Source organism: Rhyacophila brunnea, unplaced genomic scaffold (assembly GCF_057557595.1).
Source record: "Rhyacophila brunnea isolate RB1 unplaced genomic scaffold, BYU_Rbru_1.0 scaffold_3, whole genome shotgun sequence".
Taxonomy (NCBI): Eukaryota; Metazoa; Arthropoda; class Insecta; order Trichoptera; family Rhyacophilidae; genus Rhyacophila; species Rhyacophila brunnea.
This window is the reverse complement of record NW_028232965.1, coordinates 14242693-14265670: the sequence shown is the minus strand read 5'-3', so window position 1 is coordinate 14265670 and position 22978 is coordinate 14242693. Positions and strand designations below refer to the sequence as shown.

Here is a 22978-nt window from a genome sequence, read left to right as displayed (position 1 = left end):
TATTTATGACCGATGTGTTTTTCCGGTTCCGTCATAATCTCGTTTTGCATGCATTTGGTTTAAATTTGGAATTTTCCCATTCGCGCGCCTTTTATTTCGGGAGTTATTTTTTTAAATTGTTTTTTTTTTATGTTTTTGTGTGGTGTTTTTTTTTACGTGACGGCTAATTTAAAAATAATTAAAATCACGTTAAAAACAATAATATCATTGTACTAAATGTATGTAGATAAATACATACGAAAACTCATTTTCGATGGACAATAATTTACGGAAAATATTAAATTTTTAATATAAAAAGTAAACGTATAAATATATTTTTTAATAATAAAAAATATTGACTTTTTAACTGCAATGTTTTAATAGTGATACATATATAAGTTTACTGACATGTCGTTTTTATTTTTTTAGAATATTTTTGTGTTGTTGCTCGGTATACGAAGTATATATTTTGCACTCGAAGGGTGGGGGATCCCGCCTTCAACAGCTGTCAAAATATTTTCCGACGGGAATAAGGTAAGAATACTATGCTTTCAACAGAATAACAAAATACTTACTTTAGTTAGACGGAAAAGAAAAGACCGTTTAATACCTACTAATTAATGGTATTTTACAATCCTAAATTGTTATAAGCGATCATTAAACATAGTATCTCCATTTGCTGAATATAAAAATAAATAAAATATATAATACAACAAAAAAATGTCATTATTTATTGATTGATTGATAAATTCAATTTCAAATAAAAATCAATTGCATACTATAAAATATCATATTGAGAAAAAAGCTAAGAATTAAATTATTAAAACAAGTACCTAGTGAAATCAAAATATGCCGAAGGAAATCTTCTTGTATATATACATACTTGTGGAGAGTAAATATATGAAAAATAGGCTCTGGGAATACTGTAGGTACTAATTATAATACAAAATCTCGAGATTATCTTGTATATTTTTTCATTCTTCTATACAAAAATGGCACTTACGTCTAACTAGAACTTGCTTCAAAGATTTTATAGGAAACCATAAAAGGTCTCACCTGAAATAAGATCCAGTGAAATACAATAATCGAAGATAATTTATAGTTTAAGGCTTAGATAAAAATTATCTTTTATTGAATTTAATAAATTGATAACTTATAAATTATTATATCACTATACTATCACTATTAAGAAGTACATACCTACATATTTAAAGATTTATTTATAACACTATAATAATAGCTACATACCTAGTACATTCTGATACAAATCTGATGTTTTCCGATGTTATATGAATGTTTAATTTTGCCTTATTTAGCATAGATACAATTATCAAGATTAAGAAACTTGAGAACGAATTGAAAAAATACAGTTTACACGGCATATTGGCATACTGGTCGAGGGGAAATGATTGTAACAAACTAAAGGAATAACAATAAACACCTAGTTGATGCAGTATGTAGCGACATGCTGCAATTTGTAATATTATAATCTTCGGATTATCTCAAAAGTTTCAGAATTTTGAATTGAATATGTTCAGTAGGTATATTTAAAATATTATTTTTGTATATATACAATAATATTACTCGTTACTTTTTTCATCAATAATCCTACTAAAATGTGATTTACCTACGTATACATTTTTATATATTACAGATAATAAATAATTGGAGTAGGTGGTTTCAAAAAACTCCCGTCTTTAATATTTAAAATGTGAGATAGAATGGTTCTGCATTCAGCTGACGTTTAACATTTAAAGTTAGTTATTGATTACAAACTTAATAATTTGACACTATTTAATGGTGGGGCACTTTCTAGCGTTGTACGTAATTTCTTTATTTATCGGTGTAATAAATAAATAAATGTTGGTATTAATTTATTATCCAAAGAAAATTATTATAGTTTAATTCTGTGTGCGAAAGTAAAAGGAAGATAAGACTTTAAGAAAAAATGAAATAAGTAAGTGGGAAATGAAATAAGTAAATAAGTATGTGGTATAAATGGTAATTCGAATTGACTTATTAATGAATTACTAAATTCCAAAGTAGGTACTGATTTTAGACTTACCTCCGTTGTTATTTCGCACACAGAATAAATAATTTTACGAGTCTAGGTACACGTTAAATCGAGTTTTCGCCACTAGTGGATAGGTATTTACATACTTTATAAAATATATTTGTTGTGAATAATAATGTTCCCAATTAGCCAAATCCATACCTAAAAGCAAAATTATCCATCTTTGTATATGTAGTAGGTACTTTCTAGCGTCATCTCAATGTATTGGGATTGATTGCCAAAAATGTCATTTCGCTATTCTGAATTTAATGTCATGTGATAAAATAATGTGATGTGTTGCCATATCATAAAAAAGAGATGCCACTCAAAGGAGCAGTGCGATCGCCGCGAATTGATGTTAACACACAAGAGGCAACTTTGATCGAATAAAGCACGCCATATTGCAATTGAGTGGAATTATTGTTTCAACCGGCTACGAGGGTCTAATAAAAAGTTTGCTCAAGATGGTTTTAAAATTTTAATTGTAAAAAGAGCTTGAACAACTGTACTATTAAGTGATGTACCTAGTGCAAAATAAAATATCGCCAGGTCGCTGGGTATTTAAAATCCTAATTAAACACTTCGCAACACAAAAAAAAACACTTTGGTTAATAGTTTAATGTTTAGATAGGTAAGTATCTAAAATTTCGAATTTCACCGCTATCAGTAAAAAAGACAACAAATGAAATCACATGACTTTGGACTGACTAATCGATTCTCTTACATTTTCACGCTCAGTTTACCGGGTCTGAATACAGCTATTTAAATTCTAGATTTCGTCCCAAGTTAAAAAAAATAACTACCTACCATATAATTTTCCATATTTACTTGATTGCAATATATATATTGATGATAAGTGTTTGTAGACATACCGGGGCATGGGTCTGGAAAAAAGTCGCTGACGGACGTGCTACGCATTGGCTATACGTTCGTACGTGATTTTTCATTTAAATATTTAAATGATGATGGTTTATGTATGACTCTATGCTATGGTATAAGAAAAACTTTTTTGATTTTTTCAAATACTAATTATCAACGATGTGGAACCTTTGGGGTGTTGGTATCTTCATCCCGAAAAACATTTGTGAAAATTTATACAAATGAATGTGCATTCTAAAATTCTATGTGGCTATTTTAACCATTCGCACCCGAACCCATTTTCCTGTCTGACTATCACATTATATAAAAGTTTTATCTATATAGCAGAATGGTTTTCTTCAATATATTTGTAATTAAATTGTAATTGATTTAAGTTTTGTACTATTCCCGATACCCTCGGCCGATAAGCCAGCTAACTAAATAGTTAGAATTATTCAATTTCATAACAATATTTTTGGCTTAAAATGTAAAATATACAGCCTATCTACCTACGACCAAATTGAAATCATTAACTTACCAGGTTTAGATAAGTTATAGGTATTTTGTATTGCTGACTAGTGATTAGTGATGTCGCGAATAGTAAAAAATAGACGGAAAACGTTAATATTATTATTGTAAGTCACCATTTAATATCATTATACCCGCCATGTAGTTTTCATGTTAAGTATAAATAGTCCGGGCCGTACAAAATACACCTGTCTCTGAACAAAAATGAACACTACATATATTTACAATATATGTGTATAAGAACATTTAAAATGCTTTGATAAAAAGTCCCTGTTTTTTTGTATTCCGCCGCGGATAGAAAACACGGCAAACATATTGAGAAACAAGAAAGTGTTTATAGATATTTTTTAGTGTTTCATTGATAATAGAAACTTGTACGATGTAGACTTTCCAAACTACATCTAATTAAATAGCAATATTTGTAGCTGTGGACATGCGTTAGTTTAAACAAATAATCGTGCACGGATGTTTGTATCGTACTGTATTGTAAATGACAAAAATTGGAAGATATAATTTGTTGACGGATAAATGTATGGACTATGCTTTAGTTAGGCAAAACCTCTACAGTCTACCTACGTAGTCAAAGATAAACTGACTATTTGTTATAACTTATCATTATCATTGTATACAAATGTCATAAAATGTGAATTTGTTAAAGGATCCCACCCTATTATTACATATTATTTTATGGTCATAATATGTTATTGAAATTTAGTTTATTAAGTTTTCTATATTGTATCGAAGAGATTTTGGACTAATAATTGGTTTAAAAAAAATATGTAGGTATTTATTTTAAAAAACATCGATTTTTATAAAAATATAAATGTGTACCCATAACTCGAAATCCATTTTATTTATATCAAACGAGCTTCAATATTGGGACCATACCTAGAGGATTCGTACTATTAAGCATGGAATTATAATACCTACCAATGACATGTATTCTTCTAACCTACAAAAAACTCACTAGAATATAATTATAGAATATTAGGTGTTATTTTTCAATTTATTATTTGAGGATATACATTAACCAAATTATTTTTAAGTCAAAGTATAAGGGGCAGGTAGGTACCATGAAAATAATATACATAATACATGTCATTTAGTTGAATGTCATTAAAATACAATTACAGGTGAAAACAATAATAATTTTAAAACACCATATAATATCTATAAAGAATTTTTAGCACTAGTAATCTATAGTGCTACAATCTAAAGATTTTAATTACAGATTTACAGGTTTGAAAATTACATTATATTATAATATATGTTATATTTATGTTAAGAAAATTTTATTATAATATTTGCCTTGATCTATTTATCTATCTGTAACGCATAAGCTGTCTCTCCGATGCACGCACGCGTGTTTGTTGCGCGATCGCACAAATATAACACCTACATTGTATCCTTGTCATGAGCCCTGCACCTGCACTCAATCACTTAGTCACGTACCTATACGCATTTCGCTATATTGCTTTGCTTGTCATATAACAAATAGAATTATTGAGCACATCGACTAGAATGTTGATGATTGTAATTTTTTCTAGTGTTTATAAATTTAACGATAGTTAAATTAACAAAATAGATTAATAAAGTTGACTTCTTAGCATTGCTACAGAGAAATAAACTAACTACATGCCCCCCGAATTAAATCTAAATTGACATTATCTGTTCAGTTTGTAATTTTTATGCATCGTGAGACACGATATAGGCAATGTGTTTTTAGTTTAAAAGTAGACAATTATAGATACATTTAATTTTTTTAATATAACATAATATTGCCAGCAGAGTCGTTTACGAAATCTATTTTATTCTTCAGATGCTCCGTCCATTAATAAATCAACGAGTTTACCATTGACAGTGTTAGATAGTTAATTATACGGATACATTTACAGAATATTATAAATATTTTCAATGATTCTGTCACCAAAAGCCGCTACAGGCTCTGCTTGAATATGGCGGTAGGTATATTTTTTAATTTTTGTGAAACTTTACTGTGAATGAAAATAAATGAAAGATTATTCTGATTTAAAAAAAATGATAATTTAGGTTTAGTATATTGCCATATGTGTAGTCAAACGACATTTAAATTAATGATATCATTTAAATTAAATTTAACTCAACAGTTATTCAACACTCAATCTTTTTTTGGTTTTTCTGAAGACTCGGTGTTGTTTGGGCATAACCTGATAACTGCTTTCTTGGTCATTTTATGTTAAGAGTAAAAATTGGGTCACTATAGTATTATCTTCCATTTGGTAATAACCCGATATCTATATTTCACTTAAAATGCTCAAAACGCTATTGTAATAATATGATGATATGTGAACAAACACAGTGGTTAGTTTGGTCAAAACATGACCAAAGACCTTATCATAGTTTGATCACTGATAAGTGACCTTATTTTCCTAATTAGTGCAATAATTGACATTCTAAGTATTGTCATATTATTCTTCAGTTATTTATTTAATTTTTTTTTTCAATTTTAAACATATAATTACAAGATAAAAAGAACTTTTTATATACAACGTTTTTAAATTTTCTGTTATATAAACTTGACTCGACTAGCTTAAACTATTAAAAAAATATATACTTGACATGTCATATTGATTTCCATAGTAACGCACTTATATATTAATATTAATAATTTAGTTGCTAGGACCCACTTAGTACCAATAATAGTTTTACGTTTTACGGATTTCTTCCGAAATAACTTTTTATACAAAACAGAATTAACTGAAAATGAAATCAATTCTACTTAAAGATGGCTAAAAGTATTAAAAATGCATTGGCATCGTGTTTTGATATATTCTAAATGTTTCAAATGTCTAGCTGGTCGGGAAGTTAGTTAAAAATCGATTGCAAGATGAAAAACGAAACTACTTAAAGATGGCTAAAAGTATTAAAAAATGCATTGGCATCGTGTTCTGATATATTCTAAATGTTTCAAATGTCTAGCTGGTCGGAAAGTTAGTTAAAAATCGATTGCAAGATGAAAAACGAAACTACTTAAAGATGGCTAAAAGTATTAAAAAATGCATTGGCATCGTGTTCTGATATATTCTAAATGTTTCAAATGTCTAGCTGGTCGGGAAGTTAGTTAAAAATCGATTGTAAGAAGAAAAACGTTGTAAAAATGAACTGAAATTTATGTGGGCAATTCAAAGCTTAAAATGTCTCTCTTGTAAATTCAACATTTTGCAGTTTAACAGGTTATGCCCAAACAGCATCGTTATTATACTTAATAGACTTTCACCATTTTCCTTACGAACATAGTATATTATCGCTTTAATTTTAAAAATCATTCACTAAACTAGAAAAATGGTGCAAACGTGATTGTGAGTGTTTCGGGCACTAGTCATTTACATATATATATGACGTCCTATAATGAAATGTTGTGCCTAGTAAGTGTCAAACTACACGGGGTCAGTATTGGTAAAGAGATGCGGGTGACCCAACAACTGGTATGACATTTATATCTGATGGAGACATTACGATTTAGTTAGGGCCCAATTTATTTGATCATTATTTGTTTATTGACTGTGGCGCGTTTGTCGTCAGTCGCCGAATGTTTATGCATTGTAAATATACTAATGATCTATTTTATTAGCCCCTTAATTCAAGGGAAATATGTGCACCAAACTCCAGTTCATATCTGGTACGAGCATTTAAACACATACTTTGACATATTCAAAAGGCTTCATCAGTTTTTCTGATGTCTATCTACTAAATGATTCTTTGCAGTTATGCTAAGCATTGAACCTTGTTTAGCCATTCCGGAAAAGCCTGATGGAATTCTAATTGTACCTATGACATTCACATTTTTGGGAAATATTAAAGAGTGCTAATTTTTTTTATTAAGTGCCTACATTGGACGGATAAATACAATAACGTATGGCAATCATATTTATTAAAGATATCTGCTAGCAAAATATATCAACGCAGTAGATGAAAAACAATCTCATTTCTACGAAATATACTGTCAAAAATTGTATTATTCTTTTTTATCTGCCGCACATAAGCAGTGCATGCTCTGCTTAATCCCGCGGGTCGTTAGTTGTGTGTATTAATTATGATAATTTAATTAGTTAACCTATTTAAACAACCGACTCACAGATAGTCTTTATTAATTAAGTTAACATTTCGGTTGTAATACCATTATCAAAACTACAAAAATAAACGAACGAGACTGCATGATCTCTCTTCCTCACCCTAGGACCATTCAAGAATAATTCTTACTTAGGTATTTGGAAACAGTATTATGAATTTGATTTCCTACGGGTTATAATATATTATGTAATATCATATTCAATACTTACTTAAATACTTTATATTGAAGTTTGTAATTTGCGATACATATTTGCGAATATATGTATATTTTAAGATGGTTTAATATATTATTATTTGAATACCGAAAAGATCCGACAAAGGAAAAAGAAGAGGATATTTTTAATGAAACAGTGTTGAGTAGATTTTGAATCAGTCAGTTAGTAGTGAGTAGGGCATATATTTTTAAAGCGGGTAACTCATCTTATTGACACCCACAGCGAATCAAGTCACTACAAATGCTCAGCTCATTAGTGCAGTCAATTTCATTATCTGACACAATAATTTATTTAAGGCGACGCTTACACAATTCAACGCCACGCATTGTTTCTGATTGTCAAACTGAGATGGGCCTAGTATTAGGGTTGTCATATCTGGTAGTAAACTTGGGATACATGATAATACAAAGCACGCACTCAACTCGAATTAAACTTGATGTATTTAACATATAGTGAACATTACTAGGTGTGCGGGTGGTAACTTTAGGAGTGATGAGGAGATAAGGCAAGAGAACGAACCAAGCAGCCTCTCATCACGTTGAGTAAAGAGGTGACGTTGAACCTGGCTCGGACACGTACTGCGGATGTATGTCCTCAACCTGGCTTGCCTGTTCTTAAAATCAACCTGATTCTGGCTGGTAAATACTATCTATATTCTATAGTGTATAAGGGATTTTGGTATTACCAGGAATGACGCGAGGTTCGTGAAGTATGTATTATTAAAAAATAATTATATAATCATTTTTTTTTAAGTTTATACGAAACTTATCGTAATCATATTAAAAAAATAGTGTTTTTGGCGTGACGTAAATCTCAATTTTCATTTGCAGCGCCGACAACATTATGCCAAAATCTTGCATGCCACAAAACTGTCCCATCTAACCGTTTAATCTTGGCATACACTATTTTTCACAAAATATTTACATAAATATGTTAATATTTTCGGAAAATTATTGAGCGCTCCGGTTCGTAAAATTGTATTTGCATGTATTTGATTGGCAACCCTGATTTTATTACTTTACAGCGATATAGAGAAGATTGAGCAATAAAGTGTTCAAATGAAAACAATGTTAAATTGGTGAAGTATGTTAATATCTTATTAATAAGTAAGGTATGTACCTCTAATCGCTCATAAATATTCAATTTTGAATAATTGTATTCCTTTTTTTATATATTCATCAGTCATCAGTATAAACGTATAAAGTATATTGTATATGACTAATAAATAGAATGAACCAAGTTATAAGGCTATACCTCAGTTGAGGCATGGTCTAAAAAGATCGTGACTAGGCGATGCACGGATTGTGCAAATGACGCGTGCCGAACGAAATATAATTTGTCATATAAATCCAACATGCGTCCATTTAATGTTCTGTTTATTGTTCTATCAGTAACAATAATAATATATTCATTGACATGTTTTCTTTTCCAAGTAAATGGGTAACGTTTTTTAGTCATCTTTACACGATTTAAGAATTAATACCCCCGTCGCCATCACGAAACAAATTGACGTGTTCACAGCTCGACGTTCGCTCTCCGATTGCCAGCGAGTCCAAAATTTCGTCGCACCTATAGTTGAGAATTAGTTGCCGTTTCACTGAAGTACCGTCTTAAGTATAAGTGTGCACATCGATTTAATAATAGTAATAGGTATTATCCGCAAATAATGCTTAATTGATTTATAATAACTATATTATATTTTAGATCAAATTCAGAAATATACATATTAGAATGGTTTCAGATTTTGCGAATTAAATCCATATCGATGGCAATCTGGGCCAGACATTCTGCCAATTAGCCAATTCGTATATCCGTTTAAATAATATTCATCTAAACATCGCCTACTATGCAGCAGGTACTACTCGTATTTCGAATATTAGCAACAATCTTTTGTAATTTTAAGTCAAGAGATTAGCAGATATGTATTAATTAAACAATCACTAAATTTTAGTTTTGACGTACCTACTGAATACCTACGAACTTGCCAATAGTTTTTAATTTGATTATTTTTTAATATATATTATTATATGGGTACTCAAAATATAAATCAGAGGTCTTCAAATTGTTTCGTCACACGGCATCTGTCGTATACATTGATTTTTTTCATGACGCCCTAAATATCACACTTTATGCAGACGTATTGTGAAAAGTCTGAAATCCAGCGCTCGAAATGGAAAATTTTACGAACCGGAGCGCTCGATGATTTTACGAAAATATTAACATAGTTATCTAAATTTATGGGTATTTTATACAAATAAGTGTTAGGTTTTTTGTTTTATGGCCGATCTAGCTCAGACGGTCAAATTATTTTCCTATGAGATTTTATTAAACGGAACGGCGCTCCGGTGCGTTCCGGTCCATTTCGAGCCCTGCTGAAATCTACTAGATTATTCATACTTCTACGTACCTATGTAGTAAGTATTACTAAAATATAATATATAAGTATGTATATGTATTTTTAAATTGTATTTAGTTAATTGTGTATATTTGAGTATTGATAAACCACTGGGCGCTGACTGATTTTTAAGCCCCACACGATTGAAAATAAAACAATTTCAACTACCAACTTAGGTAACTAGTAAAAATATAAATTTACATATCTCTTTTCTAGAATTATATCCTATAGCTAAAAATAATTATTATTGTTGACGACATATAATAATATTGGTGATTTATTGTTCGTTGTACCTACGTATTTATGATTGGTTATATTATTTGTCATTTTGATGTTGGTTGCATTTTGTTATGCTTTGGGTAATATTTTATAGGTACTCAATTTGTGTGAAATACGCATATTTTAAAGATTCAAGCTATACTTTAATATCTAATTTATGTGAGTAGTTCTAGCTGTTTCAGGGTCGTCTTTTAAATCTTCTGACAAATCAATTGCGTCATCTGCGTCAAAGAAAACCGCCGATACATTTAGATATATGTACAAATCACAACATACAGTCATGGCCATGGCCCTCACAAGGGGGGGGGGGGGGCTGACAGGGCTCTAGCCCGGGCTCAGGAGGGGCCCGGCGAGGCGAATCGACCAGATAAGTGGGATAAACACAACACAAATTTGCTTTAATAATAAAAAAGTCACCTGCGGCGCTATTTTCCTTCAATAATTTTATTGTATTGTTTACAATTATGTGGTAGTACGATAGATACAATTTTTAATCCTCTATCAATACTCGACAACTCCATAATTCAAATGGACGTATTAAAATATACAAAAAACACTAAACATACACATTAATTTTACCGCGTACACCATTTGGTAAACGCTACTGTAGAGCGTCACACTGCCTTCATCCTTAGCGATAGCTAGGAGGGGGCGCCAAAGATCCTATCCTGGGGGCCCACTTCAGGATATATGGCGGGTCCCTCTACCTATCGCTAAGGTTAAGGGCAGTATGATTTTCTACAGTAACGGTTCCCAGGTGGTTTCTACGGAACCCCAGGGTTAAGGGTATTCTGTGTATTTTTAAACAAATCCAGTTGATTTATTGGGTTATCGGCACTTATTATGAACCACTAATCGCGACCTTCTTTTGTGGTAACTAAGTAACATGCAACTCTTCGCCATATTGGATAAAAAGCTATTTTGTAAGTCAGGAAACACACTTAAATTAATTATAAATTACAATTCTACACGTGATTTATCATTTAATTAAGTATATCAATCATCATATCACATCACACAGCCACATATATGTTATGTTAACAATCATCAGGGAAAATAACACCGCAGGCGACTATTTTTACTATTGGAGCAAATTTATAGTGTGTTTTTTTCACTTAACTGGTCGACTCGCCACGCCAAGCCGCTACTAAGGCCGGGCCCCCAGGCTATAGCCCTGTCAGCCCTATCCTTGTGGGGGCCATGCATACGGTAGTACGTATCTCTGATCTAAAAATGTTCAGTAATCTAGGTGAGGCCTTAATCTAACAGTGAATCCAGAATGTCTGGGACATTCATGATAACTGAACCAATTAATACTACACACATATGAGTACAATAATATTATTTAAGTGTGTTTGTATATCGTAAATATATACATACTATAGTGTATGTTAAATATAACAAAACGCACTCGTGAATAAGTTGGTACTCATGTACGCATCTATTTCAATGCTACTAGAACAATATTTATCTCACTTTAACAATAATACAAGTAAAATCTGTTGATCGAATGGGGTGTGATATTTTTAATGGTGTAATGAAAATGTTCGCCATGGGGGACTGGACTGGGCGATATTCGGAGCAGGGGGTGACATTAATAAGCCATAACAATCAACTACCGCCATGCTTGGAATTGTACCAGGGGCAATTAATGGAACAATGAAAGATTTTTGTCAAATGATTATGAATAGGTTTAGAAATGATCACTATGAATATAATATAATATATGTTTAAAGTTTCAATAGTGTTCAACAGATATAATACATAAAAATACACACATATATTTTATAGGTATATATAATATATAAATATATTGTGAACTAACATTTAGTTATGATAATAGTTACTGCAAATAGTAAGAGTGTGTCGATAGTTATTTACATGGTGGGGCCGTTATCAATAATAATATAATATGGTACCTAATTGCATGACAGTCAAAATTTCCCATGATATTCTTTTAAACGATTTATATAATTATTAATCAAATTATTATAAACTAACTTTGTTTTTGTGTGAAGTATATGACCCTCTACGGAGTTGAGTTTATTTTATTGTAGTTTTTACAAAGCATCGTTGTTAGCCTGGTAAGATAAATTTTCTTTTTATTTATTCACTGTGTCAATGTATTTCAACTTCAGCTAAGGCCATTGGGTAACAAACCAAGTAAATGCTAACTCGACACTACAATGACACTGAAGTTAAATATATTTGCGAAGTATCTTCCATATAAATACTTGAAAATGGGAATATGAAACATTATTCGTATTTTAATGAAGTTAATCAATTAAGCCTGGTCATTGGTAAGTTCAAAGCGATATCTAATTTTAGGAATGATGTTGATCATATTCATTTTATTTAGTGATTAGATGCATATTATGAGTATATGTGTATGTTGTAGGTATGTAGGTATGTATATGAAAAAAATATGCAAGTCTCATCCCTCACGTGTTAGTAAAATTCTCTCCTTAGAAGGATTTTTTCTGTTGTCAAAATTGTTTATAATATTTCTGGTAACTACAATTTTATTAAAGCAAAATGGTAACCTATAAAGTTTAAAGCCTTATACAAGCCTATTAGGAATTGGTTAAAAAATACAACTTATTTTATTTATTGAAAATCTTCAGTGAATAATTGTCGAATCTCCTTTCCTGTTTTAAATTTTATTTTATCAAATAAATTTTTGTCTACATTGTTGTATCAAGGAAAAAAATTAAATATTCGTTATTTTATACCGGATGGTAATGGTTTTTAAAAACAATGGGTTATTGACTGAGGGGTTTTACCAGGGGTTATTGAGCGAGAAATATTTTCATCAAGCAGTGTATTGATCCAGAAATTGCTCCATGAGAAATCATAGTCCCTTTGATACTCTTCATTCAAGGACGATTTGTTATTACAAACTACTAATCTATCGAATGAAATAGCACATACATTTTCGAGCTTACAAAGCTCATACGAAAACGCAATTATTCTGTATTATTGCGCGTAATAGACAACATCCACAGAACATTTTATATTGAATTGTTTCCGTGTAAACATGCATCCGCTACTCGTCCGCAGGTGCGAAATAGTCATGGCTCTAATTCACCACTTCGAGATGAAAATATCCACCATCCGTTGGCCACTTCCTCAAAATCATGGCTCGTCCTGCGGCCGGCGGGACAGAGACAAGTGTTCTTCGCCCACTCGTCCTGGCTCGGTCAATTCATAATAATGTCGCCCACGGTGCACTTCGCATCTCATAACTCGGTTAATTCAATCTGACCGCGATTCTTCACAGAGACCGCAATTTGTGTTGCGCTATTCCTCTTGCGATATCCCATCGACACGGAGATGCACATACGTGGTGGGCGAGGCAAACGCTTCTGATCTCTCGAGTGCAATGCTACTGACTGCGACCTGCATTTCGATTTTGAAATGATGGACAGCCTTGTCCACTGTACAGGTTACATGTAAATTGTACGTAAAACACTTCACCGTGGCACAGTTTTTCGTTAGTTTTCTTATCTTAAAGAGATGACCGTATACTATACGGTCTCCAATTTTATTAGATTTAATATGAACATTAATTCAATTTTCATAGCTGATTTTGGCAAAATTCATGAATAATTCAAGTATAACCTAACCTAACCTAACACATAATCCAGTATATCAGCTTTTTTCAAAATTTGTTTGCTTTTGGCTTCCTGTTAAGTGTAAACCGACAAGAACCGTGTTTTATTTAGACATGAATTTTATGGTAGTACTATACGACCCAAAAATGTATGACGGTCTTTAATATACGGTCATATATTTCCGATACAACATTTCACGGTGAAGTGTGATACGTCGAACTGCATACGTACAAGTTTCCGGACACGCAATGTCCAGACCAAGAACGTTTTATACATGAACAATGTTTTCCATCCATATCGAAATAAGAAAATACATGGGCATTAAAGTGTTTGGAAATTTTCTATACAAATTTAGAGTTTTAAAGGAATATATAGGTATTATTATTGTAGACGTAGATTACCTAATAGTTCATATAATAAGAACTGATTCAAAATTAATGTTTAAAACTACATCTTATTGTTTATCAACTCATTTTAATACATGTATGTATTTTATGATGATATTGTATTGTATTTTTTATTAGCACTACAATCCGAAGTGGCCGCATCACAAAGAGATTTTGTAACATACATTTTTTTACGATATATTGATATTTGCCACTAGTTTACTTATTCACATCATGCTCTGGGTCCAAATACACGTTGAAAAGCATTATGTGAACTTGCCAGACCCGGGATTCGAATCCGGACATTATATACTGACACGTTACGGCTCTATTTTGGGCGTAAAAATGTTGACCGTACAGCAATTTTTAAGAGGATCTCAAAAAACGGATGGTATTTGGCACTGAAACCCTAAAAGCACTGAGGATTTTTAAGGGAGCCCTAAAAACGTCGACCTTGATACTGTACAGCATTTTCATTTTGGTTGGAAAAACTAAAGAAAATAGGGAAAAACTCCACATTTATTGTATATTACTAATTTTCCCGGAATTGTCTCAAAAATATTTTGCAAACCATCCTGTATTGTTTATGACATATAGATAGATAATCTATTTTTGACACATTTTTTTCACTGAACAAAAATTATTAATAATAATTTATTAGCAATTGCTACGAGTATCATAATTTCTGGAAGAATTAACGTGCTTACCGCACTTTCATATTATGACGTGTAAGTTTCCTCGCGTGTAGGAATTTGACATAATATATAAATATAAATTAGAAATGTGGATAATAAAATTATATTATCTATGGATCAACGGATGCATTTTCGACCGTATGGTATTATTATTGTAAAGAACACGTGAGAGTAAAATTCGATCGCTAATCTATATGTACACATTTTATAAACCAGCATTTATTTTATGAATGAAAAGTAAATAATTGCGAAGTGTTCCGCTCGGCGTTTTTATAAGCACCTGAAATGTCACCTCATACCCTCATAGGCTCATACAAACTTTTGTTAGGACTCCATACACACGTAGAGCTTTTCAAGTGGTGCCAGAATGGAATCACGAGATTTAAATCATTATTATTTATATTCTATTTGATCGTCGAGAAGTGCGACAGCGGATCTTGTTTTTTCTCTTTAATATACCTGTCCAACCAGATATATTTAATTCAATATATAGAACATCGATTAAAAATATATGACTTGCAATAACATTATCTGGATTGGTCTGTGTTTATCAATAATATATGAATTATTGTCTTCCAAAAATAGCGAACGCCAGAATTCTAATAAGCTAAATATTAAAAAAAATCATATTAAAAATTAACATCTTATCTGTCTCATCATCTTCATAATGCTGGATGAAAGCTTCCCCTAACTCCTTCCACTCTTATCGGTCCCCAATTTTTGCTGCTTCATACTTGGTGAGTTTGCCGAAGGAGCGGGTTTTATGGAGGTCCATGGTCGTTTAATATCCCATAGGTACAATTATTGTATAACTGTCCAGCGATTGCTCACTCACCGGCTAATGCCAATTCACCACCTTGGCAGCCTCTATCATATCGCGTACTCTTGTCTTACTAATTATCTATTGGTTTATTTTGTGGTCTTTCCGCAGTATGCCCGACATGCACCTTTCCATGCTACATTGCACAACTCGTTGTGTTTTCATTTGGCCCGTGTTTCACATACATACATGAGCACTGGTAGCACACGTTTGTTAACCACTTTACACTTATCTCTATGTGACTGATTATATATTTATTCTTCCATTTAGGTATTTTATTTATATAATATATTACGTTTTAGATATAGTTGATGTATTTGAAAACAAATGATTTTTAATACAATTTTACGATGCCCGTGGGTGGAAGCTTTTGAGAGTATTAAGTTTGTATTGTTTGGGTAAAATTAAAGTTAATTATTGTCGTTTTAAGATAAATTATTGTTTTACCCATTGTAATATTCTACATATGTTGGGAATATCGTTTTATGTAGATATAGGTATTAATTTAATTTTATTTACTTAATTTTAACGCATTTTTTTCAGAATCAGACTATTACAAATATTTTTTTATTATTTGACATAAATATTTACGCTATTATTGATATTTTATAAATAATTAAAATAATGGGATGTATTTAATACCACATGTATGAGTGTTATATATTATAAAATACATATTATAATATACGAGCCGCAACTGTCAATATTGAAGCAACACCTAAATTGAACAGGCCTTCTATAAAAATAAACGTGTAGGTAGGTACTTTATTATTGAATTTAAAAAAATCTATTCAAAGATGTCAATGTTATCTCTGAGACCCAATCTTACGCCGTTCACCATTTTTTATTGTGCATTTAATTGACAAATCTTATTATATATACCTACACAATAGTTAAATTTATTAAATGCGTTTTATTTTATACATGAGAGAAAGAAGACATTGAAAACATTTCAGTGTTGGTATATGTACATACCTACGTCATCAAATTTGTCAAGATTCCGTGTCTCCAATAGCCTGGGCAGATTGTTCGAAATCTTAAAAAAAGCTTAATCATTTTTAAGCCTGTTGGAAATCGGAGTGCTGGTAGACCTCTGTTTCTGCAACTAGAAGAAGTGGATAAAGATTTTCCAGCAATTGGCACGAAATGGTACCTATATCAGCTACTGTGGAGAGGACTGGAGGAGTTTCCAATAACGTCGTGTGTACATCTGAAATGGCAACATGCCTGGAATAGGTACCTAACAAAAGTGATAATAACTAAACGTTTATTATAATAATATGTATACGGTGAAAACTAGCTAGTCTTAGCGCTGTGTATATTGGAATCAAGACTCCGGTGTTTCGTTGTTATGTCCGACAACATTTTCACAAAATACCAATAGGAAAACTGTATCTTGAGAAAAGAAAATAATTTATGTATTCAACCATTATAGGTAGGTACGACATGAATAGAATTTATTTTACTCCAGACTCTGAAAACATTATCAGTTCGTTTACTTTATCATCCAGTATGGTCTAGTGGCTAGGATACCTGGCTCTCACCCAGGAGGCTCGGGTTCGATTCACGGTACCGGAAATTATTTTTATCCGGAAAATTATTATTTTAAATAAAAAAAATCCACAAAATAATAATTAGCTTATTGTACCTACGTGTATCTAGTTCTTCTTAATCACTTATTGGCTATAGTTTACATACTTATCTAGATTAACAATATTTTTATATAACTTTACTGATACCTAATATATTTGTTTTGAAATTTTATAAAATAAATATTCCGGTACCGGGAATCGAACCCGAGCCTCCTGGGTGAGAGCCAGGTATCCTAGCCACTAGACCATACCGGATATATTGAACCTTTCACCAAGAAGTGATAGCAAAGCTCTAACGGTTATAATTGTCGCACATTGAAAATCGTCTCGACCGGAACATAGTCATAACATAAATCAAAACTGGGCGCACTGTTGCACATTTTTTCCGTGCGCATGGGCGATGCCATGCCGGGACAGTCACGCACCTAGACAAAATTAATGACGAAATGCGACAATGCAATATTATACATTACCTATTTCAGGGATGGCAAACCTTTTTACGAACGCGTGCCAAAATCTAAAAAAAAACATATTTTCCGACTGTCTGACGTGCCAAGCAGTTTTTCATGGCGAAAAAAAGTTAACAGTTTTCTAAAAAAGTGGTTTTTAAGAATAACATTAAAAAAGTTTAAAAATTACAATTAAATTGAGTTCTTGATATTCTATCTTTCACCGTATTTCTAGCTGCAGGCATATCTTTTATTCTTTGAATATTTTTGTCTTGTTTTAAAATTCTCATAGAGGGAAGCATTTGAACCACCCTTCTTTCATATTATATTCTCCATCACTGAACGGTTTTCCATTTTTAGAGAGTATGTTTGAGTCAAAATAACAAGCAGTTATTATATTTGAATGACTGCCGATAATTAATTTCATAAAGTTTGTTGATTGAATATTTTAATTTTCAATTTTATATTAAACGTAATGATTATCTTGAAAATGATTTGCCTGCTATTTTTATACAGTGCGATTTGTCATTTAAGCATGGATTTCGTCGTTTCCGTTTGCTCATCGATTGGTAAACATAATATGGAAAACCGAAGAAAATACGCATGGCTATGTCATCATTATTTTTGAATATAATATATAAGTAAGTACTTAAGTAAGTAGGTATATATTATTATTTATTTGTATAACTTTTTTTATAAAAAAACATTTTTAAATAAGTATAATAATATATAAAACAGTAATTTCTTTTCTTTTCAAAATGAAACATTCGCGTGCCACCAATGGCACGAGTGCCATAGGTTCGCTATCCCTGTTCTATTGTATGTGTGCAAAGAAGTGACGTCGCGTGGAGGTAGGCAGACTATTCAAAGTGTCAAGAGAAAGGTAGAGAAAAACAGTAGGCATATTATATCCTAGAAAAAATTCACGCCTGCGGCGCTGACAAACTTTACTGACACAAACTTCAGTAGATATACATTCAGAAGTTTAAAGACTATTGCAGTATTCGTCCGTCCAACACATGTACCTACTTATATATATATAAAATGGAGCACACTTCTTTTGGAAAATTATCGAGTGCTTCGGTTCGTAAATTTTCTATTTTGGGCGTTGCTTCGATCATTTTCATATGATTAGACTTTATCCTCTAGAAACAAACATTTTTAATACATTATAACTTATTTTATAATTTAAGTTGAACTAGAATTAAATATAGGTACATAATTTATTTTGTTTCCTACCCGAATCTAGATTTATCATTGCCTACTGAGCTAGAAATATAATCAAAAACGCAAAAAAAGAAAAGCCAACGGCACGCGGTGTTCCCAAGCGGTCACCCATCCAAGTACTATCCGCGCCCAATGTTGCTTAACTTCGGTGATCGGACGAGAACCGGTGTTTTCAACATGGTATGGTAGATTATTAATAATTATTAATTAGAAAGCTGAAACTCAGCATCCCTACAGATAAAATGAATCACTATGCCACGTACAGTGCCACAAACTTATCTGAAGAATTGATGAGGAGCCACACTCGAAAACTACCCAATCAAGACTCGCAACTGGACAGAATCTGATATTGGATTGACGTATTCATTATGGCGTCATAGTAGTTCTATTTTCGACCGTTTTTCAGATAAGTTGGTGGGAATGTGCACGCCTGTAAGCTCCTTTTTCACGACCGTAGATAGATATATATATAAGAATAGTTCCCACCAAACCAACCTGCCCTGTACCACACTCGGTATTAATCAAGTGTATCACGAGGCTCTACGTTTGATGTGAAGCATCACCAGTTGTTTACGCCTTGGAATGTCTCAGGAGCAGATGCCCAAGATTGAGGTCGCCTCGCACTCAAGTGTGCTTTGATTGAGTTTACAGGGACTTTCTAGTAAAAGTGCCCACGGGAGAGAGGAGCACCGAGAATTAACAAAAATAAATTCATTTACATATATGTAAAAACAATACGGAAAAGCTAAACTATGTAAAGAGATCTTCACGTCCGTAATAAGACGTAGCAATTTTTTAAAAGCATTATAGTTTGCCTTTGTGACGACCAGGTCGGACAGCCCGATGGGCCCACCAGCTGGTTGAACCGACTTGAGCATATCTTTCCTTTCGGAGCACATTCTCGGAAATTTCCAGATGATATGGTTTGCATCCTGTAGTTCTCCGCCACACGGAGAACGTAACTAACGTGCATCCCACGACCACGTAACCTACGTGCACTGCGACAGCATACTGCGGCAGCAAAACGATGTGTTCGTCTAAAAACCAACAGTGAAACGGTTAGCCGCCAACTTGTTTAAGACGCGTGCAGACTGTGTTCGAGGCACCATACACACCGACGATCAAGCCGCCAATGCTGCCACGTTACTTGCTCGGCTCTGTCGATGCTCGCAGGCGTGTACGTGGCATAATATACATTTTAATTGACACATTTAAAATATCCTAAGATTTAGCCAACGAAAAGGAACGAAAAATTTCATTTAATTAGGTTAGATTTTTTTTTATATTATCAAAATATCTGGTAAATTTCATAGTAAAGTAGAGTAGGTATACGTTTTATCTTTGCATCTTTTTTGCACTTTTACTATATCGATACGCCTCTTTGCCTGATTACCTCGCATAAAATTTAATTAGATCAAATGATATTCACTTGTATTAATATATATAGTAATATATAAATAAATAGATAATATAATTATATTGTAAAAAAAATATTTTTACAATAATATTATATCATGTTCATCATTACATGAAAGGATATTAAAATAATCATTTAGTAGCCGAACCTTTGCACGTCATGTTTTCTGTCTCTATTCAGACAATTTAAGTAATGTATGTATGAAACCATGTAGATATCTTTTGAGTCCGATAGTTTGAATGTAATTGGTTGGTAAGGTAGTTAGCAAAACTATGGTCGGGTAGGTCTTATATATCGGCAGTGGGAAAGCCACCCCCACTAATAGAATCAATTGGCGGACTCTGCCAACACAAGGGGATAATGTGTCTCTCCGTTAATGTAGCTAACACGACGTAACAAGAATACATTCGATTGTATTCGTTTCTAACTAGGTATTGCTTAATAATTTAATAGTTTCTCTCTGTTGAATCCACAATGTAAAATTTGTATTGAAGCGAAGACATATTAAGTAATTATAAAACCAGGGCCGAATTCACCCTTAAAGGGGCCATTCTTCTTCCACCCTGTCACGTCCCAACATTGGGGCATAGGGCAAGCCCAAGTTGGCGCCACTTCCCTCGGTCCATCGCCAACTCCTGCGCCTCCCGCCATGTCAGACCTGCAGCACGTAGGTCGCTTTTGTAGCATCGCTGCAGGGTGAGGGAGGGCCGGCCACGGCGACGGAACCCTTGAGGTTGTGCCACAAGGGTACGAAGTGCCGCACTATTTGGCGGCATCCGGAATACGTGTCCCAGCCACGTAAATCGTCTCTTCGTTATAACTTCAATCACCGAAGGCTGTTGTGTCTGCTCACGAACTCGGGTGTTTGTAATGCGGTCGTACCAATGTACCCCTAAGATTCGGCGGAGACATCGATTCTCAAAGCTCAAAAGCCGAGACTCTTGAAGCTTAGTAAGATGCCATGTCTCACAACCATACAGGAGCACAGGTAGCACGCACGCGTTAAACAAACGACATTTGGTCCTCACAGAATACAGCCTTGACCGCCATGCGACTCGAAGTTGGTTGAACGCAGAGCCCGCCACACCCATGCGGATTCCAAGCTCACTAGAAATACCACCATCATCGGCAACCGTGGCACCCAAGTATTTGAATCTGGACACCAGCTCGACGGGCAGACCGGAAACCCGCAGAGGAGTGTCGGCGTCGATGCATGTAGCACTGCACATGGATTTGGTCTTAGCGGCATTCAGATGAAGACCCACACGCTTCGAGTTCGCGGCGAGCCTGTTTACGGTTACCTCCAACTGCGTCGTCTGCATACTCCAAGTCGCACAGTCTTTCTTCGCATAGATCGGTTGTGTCATCATGATGTAGGCGTATCCCACTGTCGGGGCAAACCGTCTTACGCATTATGAAATCCATCATGATGATAAAAAGAAAGGGCGCAAGTACACATCCTTCCTTGGCTCCTGACGTGATTTCATAGAGGTCAGAGGATGTTCCGGCTGCTCTCACGCGACACTCTGTATTTGTGTAGAGAGCACTTATCACGGCGACCAGTTTCCGTGGGACACCATAGCCTAGCAGAATTTGCCACAGAGATTCACGATGAGGACTGTCAAATGCCTTTTCATAGTCCACGAAGCAGCAGGCGACAGGTATATTCATCTCTTGGTACTGTTGCAGGAGGCATCGGAGAGTTGAAATATGCTCTGAGCAGGACTTCTCCGGGACAAATCCACTCTGCTGCGCACGCAAAACGTCCAGCATTTAGGGACTTCTAATCCTGTACAGGAGAATCTGCGCCAACACCTTCCCGGGAACGATGAGGAGAGTGATTCCTCTGTAATTATTACAGTCTTGTGGGTTACCCTTTTTGTGCAGAGTAACAACGGTACCATCACTCCAGGCTTTGGGGCACTGCTCCCTTTCCCACACCTCGTGCAGAATGTCACACAAGGACGGCAATACAGCGCTCAGTCCGCAGAGCAGAAATTCTGCATGGATGCTATCATCTCCAGGAGCGTTCCTGCGCTTCAGTCTTTTGACAGCCTCTTTAACTTCAGCAGTTGTCGGAGCACACCTGATCTGGCGTCAAGGCATACCCCACTGAAGTCATACCAACCTTTGTCCATTACCTGATATATATTTAGAAAATTAATATTTTATAAAACTACTAAATAGTTTTCCTACTTTGTGTACAATAACCACTTCTAATTACGGTGACCATATATCATTCGCTAAGAGCAGGGCTCGAAATGGACAAGAGCGCACCGGAGCGCCGTTCCTGTCTGTGTGATCGGTAAAATTATCGCTCCGTCTCGTGGAAAATAAAGATTGGCCGTCTGAGCAAGATAT

At 33.7% G+C, this 22978-nt stretch overlaps 1 protein-coding gene, 2 non-coding genes and 1 pseudogene across 3 annotated transcripts in view; 2 read left to right on the top strand and 2 right to left on the bottom strand.

The window, feature by feature from the left end:
• Positions 1–393: 393 nt before the first annotated feature.
• The window catches only part of LOC147067920 (dorsal root ganglia homeobox protein-like), a 157114-nt gene continuing 134529 nt past the window's right edge, over positions 394–22978 (top strand). Inside the window, exon 1 of the mRNA XM_085952531.1 lies at positions 394–513. The gene's annotated coding sequence lies outside the window, so the exon portion shown is untranslated. The remainder of the gene's footprint in view (positions 514–22978) is intronic.
• On the top strand, positions 17439–17510 carry TRNAE-CUC (transfer RNA glutamic acid (anticodon CUC)). The gene has a single exon. It is a non-coding gene; the product is annotated as a tRNA-Glu (tRNA).
• On the bottom strand, positions 17708–17779 carry TRNAE-CUC (transfer RNA glutamic acid (anticodon CUC)). Its single transcript has one exon. It is a non-coding gene; the product is annotated as a tRNA-Glu (tRNA).
• On the bottom strand, positions 19276–19394 carry LOC147067925 (5S ribosomal RNA; annotated as a pseudogene).